This window comes from Anguilla rostrata, chromosome 6 (assembly GCF_018555375.3).
Source record: "Anguilla rostrata isolate EN2019 chromosome 6, ASM1855537v3, whole genome shotgun sequence".
NCBI lineage: Eukaryota > Metazoa > Chordata > Actinopteri > Anguilliformes > Anguillidae > Anguilla > Anguilla rostrata.
In genome coordinates, this window is record NC_057938.1 from 12046653 (window position 1) to 12062185 (window position 15533).

The following is a 15533-nucleotide window of genomic DNA, read 5'->3' on the forward strand; positions in this document are numbered from 1 at the left end:
ATAAATGATAAAGACAAAAAACAGACAGAACCTCGAGCAAAACTTCAATGTAGTACAAAGTACAAGCTTTAACCATTCTCTCTGGCTCTTTAAAATTAAACATTTCCATCAATAATAATGTGTTCAGAAATAATTTCACTGAGAAGATTTCCCCCCATCTGGTCTCTGTGACATTAACATTCAGATGCATGTATTTCATTTCGGAATTTAGTTTCTGTAAGTTCAGTTTAGTTCATTGTTGTTGTGAACAAATGCAACTACTCTCAAAAATTAGAATCCCCTATACAAAAAAAACATTCTATGGCATCCGGCCATAGAATCATTCAATGTACTTTCAATTTAAGGGCACAGAGGCAGGCATATGTATTACAGCATATCCAATAAACCCAAATAAAGCAGGGAATTTTTCCATTATATTATTTTAATTATGAAAAAGATATTCAGTTTTTAAGCCTCCATATTTTATTTAATGTATGTAATGCAGCTCACTGCTTTGACAAGTTTATTTTATCCAACAAATAAAAATAGCCTTTCTCTAAACCATTGCGGATGTGATTCTCAGTTGTGTTTTGTGTCCAGGGGAGGGGCTAAATATGCAGTGAGTAGGGGAGTTTCATGTTAGCTATGCAGAGGGAGTCAGTGTGGAGTACTTGTTCTTTTCTAGCTGTGCTTAAAGTCTGTGTTTTATTTTAACAGCTATCATGATGCTACACTGTTTATTACTTCTGTTTTCAACAATGGTGGGTAAGTGACCTATTGCATTTTCTCCTCTGTTGTGTTGGCTTTTTCTGGTCTGACTTGTTATTTGAAAGCCTTGATTCAAACCTGATCTTGGTATTTTTTAGTAGAATGTTGTAAATTCTTTTTATTTCATGAAGACGACATAAACAATGAAAATTATTTATTATTTATTTAATTATTTATTTATTACTCAACACAGCTTGTCTAGTTAGTGTTCGTTATTGTTGAACCTTGTGAAGAAATACATATTATGGTGTGCTCTTTCTGAATTCTGTCAATTTCATACAGTCATCAACATAACATGTACAAAAACATTTATTTATTCCTTCCACAGATGAGAGTTTTCAGGATGAAATAACACCAGCAGCTAAAGAAGTGCATGGTTTGGAGGGAAACAGTGTTTCACTGTCATGCACTTACACAGCTGCTGTAAACTCTCTGTACTGGTATCGCCAATACCCCAGATCCACACTTGAATACCTTGTGTCTGTTGTGAGCACAGACAGGACAGAAGGACTGTTTACTGCTAAACACGATAAAAATAGCAAAACAGTGCATCTGGAGATCTCTTCTGTTGAAGTGAAAGACTCTGCACTGTACTACTGTGCCCTGCAGCCCACAGTGACAGGAAACCCATCATCTCTATACAAAAACCTCACACTGCCTGAGACAAGGCAGCAACACAAGTACAATTTTGAGACTTCATCATTGTATGTCAATTGTAGGTCAATTAATTTTATTTTAAGGCCCTCATATCAATTTGGTCAGACCTCTGGAAAATTTTAGTGAACTCAAGCCAAATGTAGTGCATTATTTATATGTAGCCTTCAGGCTTTAAGTGTCTGTATCTGGAACTATAAATGACTTTGTGCATGAGTGCATGCGTGTGTGCATACATATGTGCAGATGTTCTTGCACACCAGTAAAATATAAGGAGAATCACTGGTACAAAAACAATTTTTCTATATTACATATGGTGTCATTGTCATATAATGGGTAATTCATAAGATAGATTTATCAACATTATAGATCAAAACGAGGACCTAAATATGTGAGACTTCTTAAAAAAACTTTTCCCAGAAAAAACTGGACACCAGGACATAAGCTCAGTTTAATTTGCAGTCAAAACCTCTAAATGGCAAAACAACTCAATTTTCTCACTTATGGTATTTTGACCCTTGGAAATAAATTTAGACTGTGCAGTTATTCTGTCTTCCTTGCTATATATACAAGCTCACTGTGTGGTTATTTGAAGTACATTGTGAAATATGGATCATTCATTAAATAAGGAGGTCTCTCTGTTTGATGCTACCAACAAGACAGGCAAGATTTTTATTGGGACAAAAAGTTGGTGTTATATTGAAAAATTAAAATGGTTTTCTATTTTATTCAGCTTTTATCAGCTACCGACAGCTCTCTAGAAAAAATGTCACATCCTTGTATACTGCAGTGAACTCAGTTATCCACAAGATGTCACTGTTTTATGGAGTACTGTTTTCCCCCAATGACTCTACTTTTTGTGATTTCAAGGCTCCAAACTCAGGCAACTAAAGTAATACAGAAAATATCATAAATGATATGGAGCACAACAAATTGAATAAGTCGAGGCAAATATTTTCGTAGCCTACTCAGTCCACAATTTGCATTGAAATTTAACATGTGGCCAGGTCTGGTCTTCAGAAGCTACAGAATGTTGTGAGTTGGGAGATATATGTTATTTGGCACACACTTCTACAAAGTTACCCACCTTTTCTCAACCAGAAATACATTTTAGTCATAAGTGATGTGGGGCTGCAACATTTTTAAAGGATTCAACTGGCTTGCAAAAATAGATGAATTTATTGAATTGAGCAGCTGGCCAAATTTTGACAAAGTAAGATACTGCAATTTGACATTGCAGTTTTCTATTAAAGTAAAAATATTGCAGTTAATTCAGAGTATTTTATTTTTTTATGAAAATATACATCCGGACAACTTATTTTCATTTAGCAGTCTGATTCTCAGCTGTGTTTTTTTTGTCCAGGGGAGGAGCTAAACAGTCAGCGATTGGGAGAAGGCTATGCAAAGGGTTCAGAGAGGAGGACTTATTCTGTTCTAGCTGTGCTTAAAGTGAGTGTTTATTTCTAACAGCTGTCATGCTGTTTCACTGTTTATTGTTTCTATTTTCAGCAATGGTGGGTAAGTAGCTGACTGTGTTTATCTCATTTTTGGTGCTCTTATTTTATTCAGATGTAAGGTATTAAGGTTTGAAACCGCCCATTTTAAAACTAAAATCCCTTAAATTCCACATATAATTTTGAAGTCATGAAAAATGTATATTTTTGTCCCCAGATGACAGCCTTGGACAGGATACAATCATTTCCACATCTAAAGAAGAGCATGTTATGGATGGCAGGCGTGTTACTCTGTCATGCAACTACTCAGCTGTTAGTGCAAACAATCTACAATGGTATCGCCAGCACCCTGGATCCAAACCAGAATTCCTCATCCTGATCCTGTTCTTTGGAAGTGAAGAGGACAAGACAGACAAGCAGTTCACTGTAAAACTTGATAAAACGAACAGCCGTGTGCATCTGGAGATCTCCTCTGTTCAAGTGACAGACTCTGCTCTGTACTACTGTGCCCTGCAGCCCACAGTGACAGGAAACCCATTTATGCTGTACAAAAACCTGATAGCTGCCACCTGAGACAAAATCGAAAAGCAAAATCCATTTCCTGTAAATTGGTATATACTACCATTAATAATCATATTTTGACAAAACTTGAAACATTAATTTTAACATAAAAAAGGGTCAAAAAGAAAGCTGGAAAAACAACGCTGGAAAAACACCACTGCACTTGGCCTCAGTGTGCTGTAATGTCTACAGACTTCCACAAGATGTCGCCATTTCCCTACATAGCATTTTCTCTCAAATGATCAGATTTTTGTCATGCCAAAGAACTAAACTTGAACTACTCAAGGGATGTAAAAAAAAAATTCCTGAAAAGAGTAAAATGTGACTGACAACCTTCAAATGTATGAAAATAGTGGTCTTAAATGAAACCCTAGTTATGAGAAGACTACCTGCTAATATTGATGCACAAGAAATGCTGCAAGAGTGCATTATGAATATTAGCAGTCACTACCAACAGAGGCTGCAGGTGTGAACCCCCAGGGGGCGGGTGATACAGGAGCTACAAGAACAAAACCTTTTCAGCACTGTGCGGCTATACCTCACAGAGAGAGAGCACATAAAGGGACTTTATCACACTCAGGCAGGGAACACAAATGCTTCCCTTATTCTGTGGAATTATACTTTGTTCTATAGGTTTAAAAAAATTACATTTTAGAAAATTTTGTTTTAATGATCAACTATTGAAAAAGAGAGTTAATTTAAAGACCACTGAAAGCAAACCCTCAATCTATTTAGGTCTGGTTATTTTTTTGATTTAAAGTAATAACCTCAAAGATTTTCATTAAAATAAATGTCTGTTAAGTCACTATATATCGCTGAATTAGGTAACACAATGATGATTGAGCCTATTATTATATTAATTTATATTATTATTATAATAATAATTTATGATTAAAGAACAGGTGTCTGTGGCGACATTCGCGGGAAAAAAATCACAAGCGGCGCACAGTTAGTGATGCGCTTTCCATCACCCATCAGTGGAGAGAGGGTAGGCGGAGCTAACGCAACAGGCTCGCTCTTCAATGCACTTGTGTGTGAGCAGCGTACTGTTTTTTTCTGGTGTCTGCTACAATAACAGAGAAAGTTATGGAACCCTCAAAAGTTTTTGTGTAACATGAGAGGTCATATTATTTGTTGATGTAGATTTCGTATTACATTTGATGACAATGTAACATTACTAAATTACAAAGCTATTTGCACAGCTAACGCTAGCTACCGGACCGTGTCAAGAAAGGCAACATTAGTTTAGACAACGTTGTGCACAGTAGCCATCTCTCATATCAGGTAACGTTGCGTTAGCTAGAAAGCTAGCTAGCTAATGTAATTAACATAATCTAATGTCAGCTAACAATTCGAAAAAACGCTAGCTAACGCTACCGAACGATACCGACCTCGCAAACTGTCTCTCAAATGCAACGCTACTTTGTTGCAACTTTGCAATGTAGCTAACTAATGGCCCATTCTGATCAATGATTCGCAACGAGACTGGATGCAACTTGCAAAATTCCAAGACGTCTGATTGTAAACGTTCTAAAACTGCACTTGGCGATTTGACAAGGTGGGTCTTTTGAGACCCCAGGGCAGGCAATGGCTTCAGACCATAGACCGTATAAAAGCTTCAGACGCACTGCAACTAACAAGTTCACACTGCTGAAATTTTCTCTGCAACATTTTAAAACCATTTTGTCTCGTTGCGAATCATTGATCGGAAATGGCTTTAATGTTACCGTTATTTACATTGCCATTAATATATTTATATAATTTATAATGATTGACATAAAGCGGTCTTGATACAGAGCATTAACCCCGGAGTATAGGTGGAGCAGAGCCGGGTCTGATTTCTGTGTAAAGAAAACTAAATAAAAAAATACGGCAGCATGGATTAGCATTGTTATTATTTTATTATGCTTCCTTATATGTTCCTTCAGCCTTGATGCCCTTTTTTTTGATGAAATCTGCTTTGTTTTTTGTTTTATTCTTCTTGTTCTGATTGCTAATTTAATACCCAGCTCCGCTTTATTCTCGAAAGGTTTATCTAGCAAAACCAGAAACACCAGGGGTAACATTTTGCAAGGCAGTTGTTATATCACGCAACAATCATTCATGAGAAAGACAATGTTTATTGTGCACGAGATACATAATTGCACAATTTAGCAAATAAGGCTGTTTGGCGTTACAGTGCTTTGGTTATTTAGTGCAGGTTCACAGGTTGGAAACCCACTGACTGGTCTATAGAATTTAAAATATTTTTCAAGTATATCTTAATATGTTGCATATAATTAAAATAATATATTTTGAATGAGCCAGTCAAAATCACCCTTTTCACATGTGGTTCCTCCCCGTAAAACAAAAGAAAATAGCCTTTCTGTAAACCATAGAGGGTGTTTTGTGTTCAGAGGAGTGGCCAAATACTTAGGGAGAGTGGGAGTTTCCTGTTAAAACAATACAGAGGGCGTCAGAGAGGAGGACTTGCTGTTCTGTGCTTAAAGTCAGTGTTTCTTTACAACAACTGGCATGATGTTGCTCTGTTTATTATTTCTGTTTTCAGCAATGGTGGGTAAGTGACCACTTATCTGTGGTGCTGTTTTTTCCAGTCAGAATTATTGTTTGAAAGCCCTGATTTCAGCCAGATACACTACTTCTTATAAAAATTTTTTTAGAGAATTGAGTAAAATATGTTGTTTTCCATTCTTATGAAGTTGACATAAACAATGAAAATTTTGTTTTGTGAATGAACAAAATTTTCATTGTTTATGTTTTATTTTTGCCATTGTTTATCGCCTAGTGAGTGTTGGTTATTGCTGAACATCGTGAAGAAAAAAATCTTTTGAATTTAATAATGAATTAAAATTAAGGAAGTTTTGCGGCTTATTAATCTTGTATACATACAAAAGATTATGTGCCATGTGTAAATGATGCCCATTTTGTATGATTACAAACAAAACATATAAGTACATATTTTGTTTTGTTCTGCAGGTGACAGTTTTCAGGATGAACTAACACCAGAAACTAAAGAAGTGCATATTTTGGAGGGAAACAATGTCAAGCTCTCTTGCACTTACACAGCTGCTGCAGAATATCTGCACTGGTATCGCCAATACCCCAGATCCAAGCCTGAATTCCTCATCCTGGTCCTGGCAACTGTCAATAAAAAAGACATAAAAGGACAGTTTACTGTTACAAATGATAAAGACAGCAAACATGTGCTTCTGGAGATCTCCTCTGCTGAAGTGACAGACTCTGCTCTGTACTACTGTGCCCTGAAGCCCACAGTGACAGGAAACCCATAAACTCTGTACAAAAACTTGATACTACTTAAGTACTCTTTTCAGACATCATCATTGTATGTTTAAGAATATCTTTCTTTCAGTCACCATTTCTGAGACAAGGTTGTATTGTACGCCCATTTCACTTTTATTGAGTTGGTAATATTGAAAGGTTGAAGGTTGTAATATTGAAAAATTGCAAAGGTTTCATATTTTATTCAGCTTTTATCAGCCACCCACAGCATTCTGATCTGCTTTGTATCTGCCACTGTCATTGGAACTTACCTGCTGGAAAAATACTTAACTTATCCCCACAATTATCCTGCAGTGGATCCAGTTATCCACAAGATGCCACTATTTCATGGTGCCTCAAGCTCAGGCAAGCAAAGATTCATTGGAATCAAAATACGATGAGTTACAGAATGGTAAAAGATTTTGTTAATTGAACATTTGAAATCAAAATATATTAAAGCTACTGTATTTATGCATACGTTTGTAAAAAAAATATTGCTTTACAATGTAAAGCTAAGCATCTCATCCAAATTTGGATTGTTCAGCTATTTTACAAACACAGTCATGTTCATGCATGATCACCTCTGCCAATTTGTGAAAGTATAGACATCTGCAGTTCCCCTCCAAAACACATGGTGATGCCAGCCTGCTTCACTTCACACCACAGTCCACAGTCAAGCTCACATAGAGTTGAGTCAAAGCAAAGCATCTCATATATGGCTTTGGGATGCAGCCATGGTCACCCGATCGATCAACGAGTATCACTAAAGTACCCCGAACTGTATGAACCCTCCCATTCGCTGGAAGCGTGTCATCTTGTGGAGGCTGCTTTCATTTCTGCCTACAGTGTGCCTGGAGTCACAGGCCACTTGCTGCTATCAGTGAGAGAGATGACATTAGCTCTCTTGCTGATGAATGGATCATTCATCCACTGTTGTGTGAATACAAATGCAGTTCAATGGCATTGCCTGTGCTCAAACTTGTTTGATTATTTGATTGATATGCCAATGGAAGAATTTTTAGCCAAAGGAACATCACCAGTTTAAACCAGCCCATCTAGCTCAAGCATTAGGATTTTGGGCCATGATGAGCTTCATAATCTGAAAGCCAATTACAGTTGTGCCAATGCTGACTGTGACCTGCAGTCTCACAGGATAATACAGCATCACCCAGGGAGGGGCCTTTTATATTCTCATCAGGTCACTCTTGCCCCTCCCACAAATTCTCACAGAAAAACTAAGGCACATATTCTGCCCCAGGTTCTCTCTCCTTTATTAACCTGAATGTTCACCTCACAATAATATGAAGATTTTTGCAGGACTGGTGTTAACTGTTGCCTTCTGTAAGTTATCTTTAGTGACATCATCAGAAGACATTGGTGGTTAATGATCTTTCTTGTGATTACTTAATTACCTAATTTTATTTCTGTCTGTATTACTTTTAGGCATTACCACTGGAGAAGTCAAATTACTAAACATGAGAGAAGAACAGCAAGTCTCCATGGAATGTACCTTCAGCACAAGCAGCTCAAGCTACAACAGATTCTACTGGTACCGTCAGTACCCTGGGTCAGCCCTTCAGTATATACTGCACAGGGGGTACGATTCTGGCACATCCGATTTTGCCAAAGAACGATTTGATGCAACAGCTGAGCAATCCAGTGGCAAAACTACTTTGACAATTTCTAAATTAAATCCAGAAGATACTGCAATGTATTACTGTGCACTGTGGCTCACAGTGATATATTAATGCCAACTCTCATACAAAAACCTGCTAGGATTCCATAGCTTTGAAGTTGTTTTTAATCAGAAACAACAAGACGGTGAAGCCTCAACAGGAAATGTGTCTCAATGTGTTATCTACATATTTGGTCTCAGGCCAATGCACCTGTACTCTGTACTGAATGTAATACATTTTGAGGTGCAAAAATAATGATGATAAGATTCATTTTTTCTTTTCTGGGGTATAATTTCTGGTGCATTTATTTGCCACAAAGACTGGCAGTGATCCAACCTTAAGGCTTTTACATAGTCTATAAGTACAGGGCGCATACGCTGTGCGGACGGACAGTCCGCAGTCATTTGCTCTTTCATCGTCCACTCGTACCACCGCATACCCAAGCCCTACATCTCCAACAATCATTACGCGTCGTTTTCCTTTTCTGCCGGAAGTTACAGACTGTAAACAACATGGCCTCGTCCTTGCCCAGCGTTGTGCTTATTTCTCTCCATGAATTGTTGTTCTTCTGAAAGTCTTTATAATCCCGTTGGGATGAATCGCACAGGTGTCTGTACCTTCGCACCTCTTCAGCCAGTCTCTCTTCAAATGTCGACTCCATGTCTGTTTTGTGTATTCTGCATCACCGCGTGTTTCCGGTGCCACATGAAATGCATGTCGATGTGTAACAGTTTCATACCGAGCCATGATTTGTGACACAGGTATGCGTACGCTAGGTACGCGCGGTCACAAAAATTGAGCTTTGCGCGGACATGCCCAGGCGGACGTACGCTGAGGTCCGCTATTTTGTCATTTTGACCGCGCAGACCCCAGCAGAGTCCGATCCGTGTATGCTACGTCTGGACCATGAATTGGCCTTTAGATAAAGACTGTCGAGATGTGGTAACACTATGAAATAAATTGTATTCCATCAAGTCACCAAAGAGGTGACTGAATGCTACATTCTACATGTAAGTGTAATTACTTGGGACATTATAGCAGTAAATCTTCAGTGGAACAATGAAATACACATCGGTATTGAACAATTTAGCAGGATGAGGCCCCTTTGTGGCTCCTTATGTGAAGAGCTCAATGCGAATTATCTGTCAGTAAGCTGATGAAAGCAGGTAGTGGGGTGTGTGTAAGGTAAGATACATTAAGTTAACTTTTCCATTTTCCAGGTGGGTGTAAGTTCTCTAACATAAAATGAACCTGTCCCGACACAGGGCTATTAATTGGTTAATATGTTTTTGGTAAATAGGATTGCATGAAGAACTAGAAGAGTGCACTCAGTAGAGTGCAGATCTCTGCCAGGCGTGTTAACTTTGCTGATGTAACAATAGAGGCAATCAATGCAACCAGACAAATACAATATTACATGTTTTTACCATGTGCCACTGAAAATCCCAAAAACACAGATTCAGTGAAGTAACGCTAAAGGTGATGTCATGTTAGCTAATTTTATTCATATCAGCCATGAGCTAACATTGACGTTATAGTCTGGCACTTTCAAATCTGGACAGGAACAATGTGGACAGGAATTCCAATAGACCAGCGATAAATGTTAATTGCAACGTGAGAATGCCAACAAAATAATTGCCACAGATTCAAACAGTAACGTACCCCGTTAGTTGGCGGATTGTTTTGTTGAAATTTTCATGTTGAAATTGACATTTTACATCGATGGTCTTTCATTCCAAACGAAAGCAGTTGTTGATCACTTGCAGCCCCTACCGGCCAGTTAGGAGGAGTGAGGAGTTAGCACTCAATGTATTTCAATGGACAATGAAGGAAATTAATTCAAATAAAATACTTGTCGTTGACTGATTTGAAATATTCGAGAATTCAGGTCCTTGGCCTGCTGCCAGCATGCACAACAAGCATTAGGCTGATCGGCCCAGTAGTATGCGAGATTAGCTGCGGGCAGATACACACACACACACACACCTGACCAAACGCATAATCTCCTCCAGGCTCTCGCCTGGCGGAGATAATAAAAATGGGATGAATTTCTGCTTGCAAAAGACAATTTTGGTCAAAGTACTTTACTTAAAATTGCCATAAGTACAACTGAATATAGCTGTTGTTGTTTCTTCACTGTTTGTCTGTACGGAATGCTTTTTTCATACATATCACTGTATAAAAACCAGACAGTATAATTATTTTGTCCTATATGTGAACCATTTCACTTAATCAAATAATAAACTTGATTTTAAGACAGTAGATCTGTTTGTGATGTATGTGATCTCTTTACCACAAAACGATCTTTCTTTTTAAACTGCAGAAGTCTGATGTAGTTGTGTTTTGTGTCCAGATGAGAAGCTACGGTAAGTAGTGATCAGTGAGTGGGAGGAGTTTCCTATTAAAACTGTAGAGGGAGTCAGAGTGGCAGACTTATTCTGTTCTAGCTGTGCCTAAAGTCAGTGTTTCTTTCTAACAGCTATCATGGTACTGTACTGTTTATTTCTTCTATTTTCAACAATGGTGGGTAAGTAGCTAATGACATTTCTCTAATTTCTGCTGCTCTTAATTCATTCAAATGTAACATTTTAAAGTCAAAAAATTAAAACTAAAAATGAAGTCCCAAAAGTAAACTAAACATGAAAGTTTTATTGTATCATGAACATAAATTACTACGTCTGACAGCTGGCTCCTTGAATTCAACATTATTTTTTAAATGTCATTGAAAAACACTATTTTGTCCCCAGGTGACAGCCTTGGACAGGATACAATTACATCCGCTTCTAAAGAAGAGCATGTTCTGGATGGCAGCCGAGTTACTCTGACATGCAACTACTCAGCTGGTAGTGTAAACAGTCTACACTGGTATCGCCAACACTCTGGATCCAAACCAGAATTCCTCATCCTCACCTATTCTGAACAAAAGACAGACAAGCGGTTCACTGTTAAACATGATAAAAAGAACAGCCGTGTGCATCTGGAGATCTCCTCTGCTGAAGTGACAGACTCTGCTCTGTACTACTGTGCCCTGCAGCCCACAGTGACAGGAAATCCATAAACTCTGTACATAAACCTGACACTGCCTGAGATAGCAACCCATCAGTTCTTTTTCTTGCAAATTGTTATATGCTTCCATAAATAATCATGCCATTAAATAAAAATAAATAATAATAAATCAATCAGCTGACTACTTGAGAGGAGCAGCTGGTGAACACACATTTATATTGTTTTCCACAGATGACAGTTTTCAGGATGAAATAACAACAACAACTAAAGAAGTGCATGTTTTGGAGGGAAACATTGTTACACTTTCACACACTTACAAAACTGCTGCAAACTATCTGCACTGATATCGCCAATACTCCCAATCAAAACCTAAAGACCTCATCCTGGCCGTTGGGAACTATCAATAAGAAAGAGAAATAAGGGCAGTTTGTTATAAAAGATAAATGTAAATGGTGTAGTACAAAGTACAAGCTTTAACCATTCTGTCTGGCTCTTTAAAATGAAACATTTCCATCAATAATAATGTGTTCAGAATTAATTTCACTGAGAAGATTTTCCCCATCTGGTCTCTGTGACATTAACATTCAGATGAATGTGTTTAATTTCAGAATTTAGTTTTTGTTAGTTCAGTTTAGTTCATTGTTGATGTGGGCGAATGCACTACTCTCAAAAACTAGAATCTCCTATACAAAAAACATTCTATGGCATCCGGCCATAGAATCATTCAATGTACTTTCAATTTAAGGGCACAGAGGCAGGCATATGTATTACAGCATAATCAATAAACCCAAATAAAGTAGTGACTTTTTCCATTATATAATTTTAATTATGAAATATATATTCAGTTTTTAAGCCACCATATTTTATTTAATGTATGTAATGCAGCTCACTGCTTTGACAAGATTATTTTATGCAACAAATAAAAATAGCCTTTCTCTAAACCATTGAGGATGTGATTCTCAGTTGTGTTTTGTGTCCAGGGGAGGGGCTAACTACTCAGTGAGTGGGAGGATTTTCATGTTAACTATGCAGAGGGAGTCAGAGTGGAGGACTTCATCTGTTCTAGCTGTTCTTAAAGTCAGTGTTTCTTTTTAACAACTATCATGATGTTACACTGTTTATTACTTCTGTTTTCAGCAATGGTGGGTAAGTGACCTATTGCATTTTTCTCCTCTGTTGTGATGGTTTTTTCCAGTCAGACTTGTATTTAAAGCCCTGATTTAAACCTGATCTTGGTATTTTTTAATAGAATGTTGTAAATTAATTTCATTTCATTAAGACAACATAAACAATGAAAATTATGATTTGTGACAAAACAGCTTGTCTGGTTAATGTTGGTTATTGTTGAACTTTGTGAAGAAATACATTATGTGTATTCTTTCTGAATTCTGTCCATTTTTTACAGTCATCAACAAAACATGTACAAAAACATTTATTTGTTCCTTCCACAGATGACAGTTTTCAGGATGAAATAAAAGCAGCTAAAGAAGTGCATGTTTTGGAGAGAAACAGTGTTTCACTGTCATGCACTTACACAGCTGCTGTAAACTATGTGTACTGGTATCGCCAATACCCTCAATCCGAACTTGAATTCCTGATCTCTGTTGTGAGCACAGACAGGACAGAAGGACCGTTTACTGCTAAACATGATAAAAATAGCAAAACAGTGCGTCTGGAGATCTCCTCTGTTGAAGTGACAGACTCTGCTCTGTACTACTGTGCCCTGGAGCCCACAGTGACAGGAAACCCATCTTCTCCGTACAAAAACCTCACACTGCCTGAGACAAGGCAGCAACACAAGTACAATTTTGAGACTTCATCATTGTATGTCAATTGCAGGTCAATTAATTTTATTTTAAGGCCCACATAACAATTTGGTCAGATCTCTGGAAAATTTTAGTGAGCTCAAGCCAAATGTAGTGCATTATTTATATGTAGCCTTCAGGCTTTAAGTGTCTGTATCTAGAACTATAAATGACTTTGTGCACAAGTGCATGCGTGTGTGAAGACATATGTGCAGAAGTTCTTGCACACCAGTAAAATATAAGGAGAATCACTGGTACAAAAACAATATATCTATATTACATATGGTGTCATTGTCATATAATGGGTAATTCATGAGATAGATTTCTCAACATTATAAATCAAAACCAGGACCTAAATATGTGAGACTTCTGAAAAAAACTGTTCTTTTCCCAGAAAAAAACGGACACCAGGACATAAGCTCAGTTTAATTTGCAGTCAAAACCTCTAAATGGCAAAACAACACAATTTTCTCACTTATGATATTTTGACCCTTTGGAAATACATTTAGACTATGCAGTTTGTCTGTCTTCCTTGCTCTAAGTGCTTAAAATACAGGGTCACTGTGTGGTTATTTGAAGTGCATTGTGAAATATGGATCATTCATTAGATAAGGAGGTTTCTCTGTTTGAAGCCACCAACAAGACCAGCACCACCAAAAAAAAAAATGGTTTTCTTTTTTATTCAGCTTTTATCAGCTACCTACACCTCTCTGGAAAAAATGGCATGTCCTTGTTTACTGCAGTGAACTCCGTTATCCACAAGATGTCACTGTTTTATGGAGTACAGTTTTCCCCCAATGACTCTACTTCTTGTGATTTCAAGGCTCCAAACTCAGGCAACCCAAGCAACACAGAAAATATCATAAATAAAATGGAGCAGCCCATAACAAATTGACTAAGCCGAGGCAAATATTTTTGCAGCCTACTCAGTCCAAATTTTCTATTTAAATTTAACATGTGGCCAAGTCTGGTCTTCAGAAGCAACAGAATGTTGTGAGTTGGGAGATATATGTTATTTGGCAAACACATCTACAAAGTTATCCACCTTTTCTCAACCAGAAATTAATTGTATTCATAAGTGATGTGGGGCTGCTATATGTTTAAAGGATTCAACTGGATTGCAAAAATAGATGGATTTATTGAATTGAGCAGCTGGCCAAATTTTGACAAAGTAAGATACTTCAATGTAACATTGCAGTTTTCTATTAAAGTAAAAATATTGCAGTTAATTCAAAGTATTTTATTTTTTATATCAATATATCAGGACAACTTATTTTCATTTAGCAGTCTGATTCTCAGCTGTGTTTTTTTTGTCCAGGGGAGGGGCTAAACAGTCAGCGATTGGGAGAAGGCTATGCAGAGGGTTCAGAGAGGAGGACTTGTTCTGTTCTAGCTGTGCTTAAAGTGAGTGTTTATTTCTAACAGCTGTCAAGATGTTTCACTGTTTATTGCTTCTATTTTCAGCAATGGTGGGTAAGTAGCTGATTGCATCTATCTCATTTTTAGTGCTCTTATTTCATTCAGATGTAAGGTATTAAGGTTTGAATGCCCCCATATTAAAACTAAAAACCCTTCAATCCTACATATAATTTTCAAGACATGAAACGTATATTTTTTGTCCCCAGGTGACAGCCTTGGACAGGATACAATCATTTCCACATCTAAAGATGAGCATGTTTTGGATGGCAGCCGTGTTACTCTGTCATGCAACTACTCATCTGTTAGTGGAAAGAGTCTACACTGGTATCGCCAGCACCCTGGATCCAAACCAGAATTCCTTGTCCTGATCCTCATCCTTGGAAGTGAAGAGGAAAAGACAAACAAGCAGTTCACTGTAAAACATGATAAACAGAACAGCCGTGTGCATCTGGAGATCTCCTCTGTTCAAGTGACAGACTCTGCTCTGTACTACTGTGCCCTGCAGCCCACAGTAACAGGAAACCCATTTATTCTGTACAAAAACCTACCACCTGTGACAAAACAGTAAAGTTCCATTTCCTGTAAATTGTTATTTATTTCCATAAATAATCATATCTTGACGAAAAATTAATTTTTAACATGAAAAAAGGGTTAAAATGAACACTGGAAAAACACCACTGCACTTGGCCTCAGTGTGCTGTAATGTCTCAAGGTTCTCACAAGATGTTGCCATTTCACTAAATAGAATTTTCTATCAAATTATCAGGTTTTCGTGATGCCAAATAACTAAACTTGAACTACTCAAGGGATGTAAAAATTATTATTGAAAAATGTATGAATATGTCTGACAACCTTACAAATTATAGAGTATGGGAAGAGTGGTCTTAAATGAGTTATGAGAAGACTACCTGTTAATATTGATGCACAAGAAA

The 15533-nt window shown here is 37.4% G+C and overlaps 1 long non-coding RNA gene across 1 annotated transcript; it reads left to right on the forward strand.

The window, feature by feature from the left end:
• The first annotated feature begins 11127 nt into the window (after nt 1-11127).
• Nucleotides 11128-14936, forward strand: LOC135256538 (uncharacterized). Its single transcript, XR_010330451.1, has 3 exons — nt 11128-12523; nt 12829-14655; nt 14808-14936. It is a non-coding gene; the product is annotated as an uncharacterized LOC135256538 (long non-coding RNA).
• Nucleotides 14937-15533: the final 597 nt, after the last annotated feature.